Genomic DNA, 7,605 nt, shown 5'->3' on the forward strand with positions numbered 1-7,605 from the left:
CTAGTGTTTGGCTTGTGTCAATTGGAGACCAAGGAACATCAGGTGAGTGAATTGGTACCTTCATTTAGTGTTATTTGCTGGGTTGTGGTGCTAGGTGGTAGTTCTCTCCTCATGGTGGTGTGTTTTGGACAGGCTATAGAGGCAAGTCTCTCTAACACATCAACGTCCCCAATATACAATGGAGACACCTTAAGTTGTACTCGAATCAATAGTCCCAATGGAAGAAAAAAATACCAAAGAGTCCTTGATGGTGGTGATGGAGTTAGTATAATCACCAAGAAATTTTGGGAGAAGATGGCTAAGCCACGTCTGGAAGTCTCAGACATCATTGTCAAGATGCCTACTGACGAGACTGTCTCGCCAAACCTATTGGGATGCTACAAGATTTAAAGATCAAGGTTCTCAAACATCAAGTTAAACATACCTTCATTGTTATGGACTTTCCCAAACAACAAGAATCATATGAAATGATCTTAGGATACTCATTCATGAGAGAAGCAAATATTGGTATAAGAACCATGTCTACCTCCAATTCAATGATTCCATCATCAGGGTTGATCATGTTACTAGCCGCGTACATCTTATTTGTAGTGGAGGACTTTTTGAAAACCATTCAGGCACCACCATTTATTCAACCCCATGCAATACTGTTATACTTGTAGATAACAGACCGATGTAGGGAGACCCACTTTACAAAGTTGCTAAAAAAACAAGCTATTGAGCTTGAAGATGATCTAAACTGGATACATATGATGGCTACAATCAATAGCTCGGGAGATAGAGAATCCACATGGGTAACACCTGATGGTGAGGAGCTCCCTAAGGTCATGCCCCTACAAATGATTCATGCTCTATCTTCTAATACCGAGGGGATTGGTGATAGTGAACTTGAGTCCACATGGGATGACTCAAGCTCAAGCACCAATAGTGGTGAGGGGTCTGAAATAGATACTGAAAGCGATACCAACTCCTCACTCACCCACAAGAAAAACATACCCCACAACATCCAAAGAAACTACAAGGAATAGCTCCAAATCTGATACGAATTCCCACTTTAAAGAAAGGGATGAAGTTCATTCAAGACACCAAGGAGCATATTCGAAGATGATAGAGACGTAAATTCTATGTAGTGAATCGTCATAAAAGTCTACAAGAAAGAACAACTACTACCCAATGGCTCCAGTACATGGGGGTGTAGTTGACTTAAATCAAAAGTTTATAGATGATTGGGGAGAGGAGTTACAACAAAACATCAAGTATTGTAGACCACCCCCAATTGATATAGCTAAGGTGGAAGTCTCTTGATGAATCAAAACCAAGTTGCTCAGCTAGAAGGAAACAACATCATGAACTTGCACAAAAGGAATGAGAGGCTAAGGCTACAACTAAAGCAGCTCATGAAGGTAAGGAAAATGAGCATGATTTGTGCCCACAGCACTTGAGCATTACAAGTCATACACCCATAGGGGAATGCAAGTTAGTTTTTGATAATGCCAATCATAACCCCATAAGTGAGAGTGGAGGAGTCTATGACGGGCCTGTAGAGGTCAATGAAGTAGACTTGGCTGTGAACAAGGAGAAGATCCTAAGCTTGTCTACATAGCCAAGGACTTAAATCAGGCCGAGGAGGCTGAACTTGTAGCTGTCCTAAAGGAGTATAGGGATTGCTTTGCATGGACATACCATGATACAGAGGTGGTACAACACACCATCCCCATGGTTACTTGAAGCTAAGCGACCCTATCCAATGAATCTCAAATATGTAGGCATTGTTAAGAAAGAGATCGATAAACTCATTTGAGTGTGGATTCATCTATGAGATTAAAGACTCAGAATGGGTCTCACCCATTGTGGTTGTGCCCAAGAAGAACTGAAATACCTTCTTGCTAACAAAATTATTTTCTATGTTGATCATCAAGCCTTGTTGTATCTAGTAAACAAACCATGTTCCATGGGAAGGATCACAAGGTGGTTGTTGATTCTTCCTGAGTTAAATTTTACAGTGATTGTAAGGCCTGGCAAGAAACATGTCATGGCAGATCATCTATCCCGAATACTTAATGGTGAAGCACCAATCGGGGTTCATGATGAGTTACCGGATGCTACGTTATTCAAGGTTGAGGCTATTCTAGAATGGAGTGAGAAAATCAATAAATTTTTATTTATTTTTTTTAGAAGGAAAGGAATTGAGAAAAGATTTAGCAAGAAATTTGCTAAAAGAGAATGCACCTTACTAACTTATTTCTGGAACTCTTTCTAGACAAGGTAAGGATGACATATTAAGACACTGCCCTAGGTCAGATGAATACTTATACATCATCGAACAAGCACATCAAGGGGTAGTTGGTGGACACTTTGCAGGTGATGTTACAGCAAGAAAAATATCCAATCGGGGTATTGGTGGCCCACGCTCTTCAAATATTGTGCACTATTTGTCAAGGGATGTGACAAGTGCCAACGTTGTGCAAAGCCACAAAAGAAGGACATGATGGCACTGCATCCTGTCAAAGTCCACCAACCTTTTGAAAAATGGGGCTTAGATTTCATTGGCCCTATTAGTCCTGCGCTGCACATGGCACACAAGCATGCTTCATCATTGTTACCACAGGTTATGTAACCAAATGGGCTGAAGAAAGAGCTCCACGAAAATTGCATGCCATGGCAATGGCTAAGTTTCTCTATGAGAACATCATTACCCACTTTGGATGTCCATTTGAGCTAGTGAGTTACTAAGGTAAGTATTTCATCAACGATGTTATCAAAAATCTCACTAACACATTTATGATCGCTCTCACCGTAAGTCAACACCATATTACCTACAAGAAAACGACCAAGCAAAAGAGAACTAACAAGGTTCATATTTCGATATCAACAAAGAATATTGAAACTCGATGCAATAGCCTGGAGTCTCAGCTCAAAGAGCAGCTTTATGGGTTTATCGTACATGATACAAAGTTACAATTGGTTGCATGCCATTTAAGATGGTGTATGGACTTGAGGCAATAATGCCTTGGAAGTTCATGATCCCTAGATTAAAGGTAGCTATAAGTGAAAATCTTAATGGTAATGAATTGTCTACCTAGTTATTTGTTTTAGAGAAACTTACAGAGGAAAGATAAATTTCAATGCAAAACATGTTGACAGAAGGACCACAGAAAGAAGTGGTTTGACCAAAATCTCAAGGATAAGGAGATCAAGGTAGGAGATCTTGTACTTCTGTATGGGGTCCACAGTGAAAAGAAAAGGTTTAAATATACTGGAAAGGGACCATTTAGGGTTTATGAAGTTACTCCACAAGGTACTATATGTGTTAAGACTCTTGACGAAGTTGAGACTCTTGACAAAGTTGAAACTATTGGTTTCCTTAGGTACCTCTTTCCAAAGAATCCTTACGTGCTTCTCATTGACAAGAAAGCCGCCAAGGAAAGGGTCGTTAAAAAGAAGACCCAAGCCCAAGAGGAGGCAAGGAAAAGACAAGACAAACTGTAACAACGTGGAGAAAAAACCGTAAACCTACTACACAAGCCTTTGTGGGAGACATTAAAAGAGACACAAAGGAGCACATAACACCTCTAAGAACATCCATTCAATTACCTAGCTCTTATGGTAAAGTTCGTTATAATGCATTACTTGTTGATACGGGGGCTTGTCATCACAATCTAATTTCCTTTAATGATGGAACCAATTGGTAAAACCCTAACTTATAGATACTTCCTTAAAGGTGAAAGGTATCCATGGTAGAAATACCAAGGTTCTTGGGCTATTATTATAAATAGAGATATACTATGATGGCAGCAAGAAACTGGTGAAAGACTTCCTAGTTATGCCTACCAAAACATTACCTGAACCTATAATACTTGGTTGTAAGTGGATAAAGGTTGCAAGATGTATAATTGACTGGTCGGTCGGCAGGGTGTGTCTCTGTGGGTGAAACCACAACTGAACAATCTACTCGTAAATCCCTACCACCTCTCACTATTATCGAGGGATGCAACAAGGAGCAACCTCAACATCCACAAAATCTATGGAAACCCCCTCCACTTCAGTTTCCACTATTCAAAAAACTCTTAATTCTTCTACTTCCACACAGCACCTACATATCAAAAGAATAAACAGATACAACAAGCAAGTGGCAACCCAAATTATCTTAAAATGGGTTCCCAAGATTTCTCCATCCATACTACCTCAACCGACCAAGCAAGGAGGACCTCAACACAAGAATCGGCACAGGAAGTCCAAGTTACCCCAAATGGATCCCCAAACAGTTATTAAAAGCTCAAGGCTACTATGAGAGTAACCATTGTATTTGGATACCATAACATAAAAGTATACCACTAGTCTCACTACCGCCACTTGCAAATTCTCAAGTCTCCTCAGTGATGGATAAAAGCTTCAATAGCTCAAATTCCAACAAAGAAAAAGCTATTGTAAAAGAACATTCACCACCAATGCCCAAACAAGTCTCAATCCCAAAGAGAAACCCTATCACACAAGACATGGTGCTTGATGGTGAAGCTTCTACAGCACGTTACAAAACCATTGTTGGCTATCCAAGCCCCAACCCCATTAATTTTCCTAGAGTGACCCACTATGCAAGTGTCAACTCCATTGCTCATCTATAAAGGTGAGCCCGTAATCTCCATCCAGTCTTATGAGAGCCCTTTACCACCATTAAAGCTAGAAGTTGATATGTGACAACAAGTAACAAAGGGCACTCCTAGCCAAAAAAAAACAGTGAATGGAGCAAAGTTGGAAGGAATGGTTACAAAAACCCTACAATACCTTCCGCCATGAGGTCAAGGTATGATAGAAACCAGAAAGGGGGGACATGCTAATATTATTATGTTTTCCCTTCATGTTTTCCTCCCCGTGACAAGATCATTTCCATATCAAGAGGAAGCCTGTTGGAAAAAAGTTAACCAACAGTGTACAGCAATATAACAACTATACACACACTAAAAATTTGACTAATCACACAAATAAAATAATTTTTTTTAAAGATGATGAGAAATAGAACATGTCAAATAAAAGAATGGAGTAAGACTCTTTTGTGAATCTAGGCCATGAGCATGGACTTTTTGTGGAGGACCGACACCACCCAGATTACCAAGAATGATAATATCAAGGGCAGCTAAGTATTCCTCCTTTCCAAACCCACTCACACTATTTTTATGCACCCCTAGGTGAGAAATGTTGTGGAGCCACCTTTGTGGACTTATTCTACCTACAATTCCATCCCCTTGCACCATGACTTACCTGTAGGTATCGCATGTTGTACGCAGCGTCCTACTTATGTTGGCACTATAGAACTTATGTTAGGCACTATGGGATAGGACTATCACAGTCTATGGTAGGAGAGACACCATAATGACACAATCACATGAGTGTACATTACCTAGTGGGAGGACCCTATCAAGTTAGAACTGCATAGGAACAACTTATAGAGCAAGGGAGGAGGGTAAGAACTTATGGACTTACATAGTCATTTTTTGGAGTAATACTTCTGCTTCCTTGTCCCTTCTGGAGCATGGTGGGTGATTTCCTAGATAGCTTAGCTCACGGTACCTACTTGGCTCATGTACGGATAGTAACCATGCCATATCATAGATAGTGAGGATGCACTCAAACCGTTGCCTAGTATACTAGAGGACAGATATATATACGAAGCAGAGGACCATTATGTAATATACTAGAGGATAGATATATATATGAAGCACACCCAAGTGGGGGTAAATCAACCTATTGACGAAGAATCGGAGCATGCTTACGAACTATGGTTATCTAATGATGAGCTTGCTAGATGAGTTTAATTTACAAGTTATTGAGATGTAGTCATGAAGATCAGATCTAGATTTACAACATGAGGTGCTATTGTTTTAATCTTTTTATGATTCTCCATTTAGTATTTTTTTGAATTCTTGCTTGCATCGTTATGTAACTTGACTTTCAATTTTCTAGCTATTACTTGGATAACCCTTTAGGCTTTGGTCCTAGTCTCTTCCTCCCTGAGATCAACCATAGAGTATGCTAAAGGAGTATGCCAAGTACTCCACCTTCCTTAGTGTGACCTCTTTAGTTAGAATTGAGCTTTCTAGGTGAATTGTTAAAGTGAAAATAGTTTATTTTAAAAAAACAAAACAAAAATACCCAAAAAAAAAACCCAAAAGGAGTTAACCATTGCGCAATCTAAGTAGGACTTTTGGCTCTTAGTGATGGAGCCTTGGGACTGTAGCCTTAATCTCCATGGGATGGGACCTTGTGGCTAAAATCCTATCAATAAAGGGCTTTTTTTTTAACATCGTTGTGGAGGTTCTTAGCAGTTCTTAGATACTCTTATATGAGGTCTCTGGACCATTGCTTGGGTCTTTGTAGGGTGGTGCCCTACTTTTATATTTTTAGAATCAAAATGAACGCTTATAATAATCACTTTTATCGATTTAATTTATGAGGCTAGATAATAGCTAGAGATGGTTTCATCAAAGTGATAGTGTGTTGGGACTAAGGTCATAACCTGAGGCATGATTTTTTCTCCATCTTAGTTTAGATCGAATTTGGAACAACCTTAATATTATCCTTATCTTAACTAGAAAATTTGACAAGTCATCGCAAAAATCTTTCCTCACTGCTTGATTGGTGTTTGCATTATACTTAAATTTAATTATTTTCCACAAGAGCACCTTACTCGTGGTATGATGTTGCCTTGCAGACCTTCCAAGACCTCTGACATTTCATATATCTAGCAACAACCTCGACAAATCTTCATCAACATATTCTGAGGACATAATCTGTATTAGGAAGGGGGCATGTTAACCCTCATTGGACACCTCTACATCATCGATGCCATCCATTGACAACTATCACTTCATTTACCCGTTAACATTAAAAATTCTAACATTGTATATTTTACATGTGTGATCGTCGTCGCTTGTCTATGAAAGGCGCACCACGAGATTAATTATGGAGATTTCATTCTTAGATTAAGTATTTGCACAAGCCTAGGTGGCCCTAGATAGCCATGCTCCTATATTTTGAGTATGGATGCCCAAGGTGTGAAGGTTGGGGGCCAAGATAAGGGTCATTTTGTATTCTTACCATTCATTCTCTTATATGCAACTAATAGAGTGCTCTTGTTCTCTACTCTCTTGCTCCCTTGTGTGTCTTTCTTGCTTTCCTAATTCAATTAGAGCTACTATATGCTCATTGTGTATGTGTGAGTGCATGTGAGAGAGGGAGATTGAGCGAGAGGAGGGTCAAGCTTCCATTGGAGTGTGGCGTGATGGCATTGAAGTGGAGCTTTGAAGTGTGGTTGCATGGCAACATTGTCTCCTATGAGAATCCGATTATTACAAGCATTCACAAGGTGAGTGAAACACCTTGCCCATGCAATTGTGAGCTAGGTGATGGAAGATTAGCTTCTTGGTTTGAGCTATTTTAGGCTCCCAAGTGCGGTTGGGCAAAGCTCCCCACAACCTTGGTTAGTTCTTACACTCTTTCTATGGTGCAAGGGCTTCCCACCTTTCTTGTTGCAAGAATTCACCATAGCTTCCTTTTTCTTTATTGAGCTCCTCAAGTTGAGGATTAAGCTCTTAATAAATTCAAGATCAA

The sequence above is a fragment of the Cibotium barometz genome, chromosome 25 (assembly GCF_041138505.1).
Source record: "Cibotium barometz isolate CiBa-2024 chromosome 25, ASM4113850v1, whole genome shotgun sequence".
In the NCBI taxonomy this organism is placed as follows: domain Eukaryota; kingdom Viridiplantae; phylum Streptophyta; class Polypodiopsida; order Cyatheales; family Cibotiaceae; genus Cibotium; species Cibotium barometz.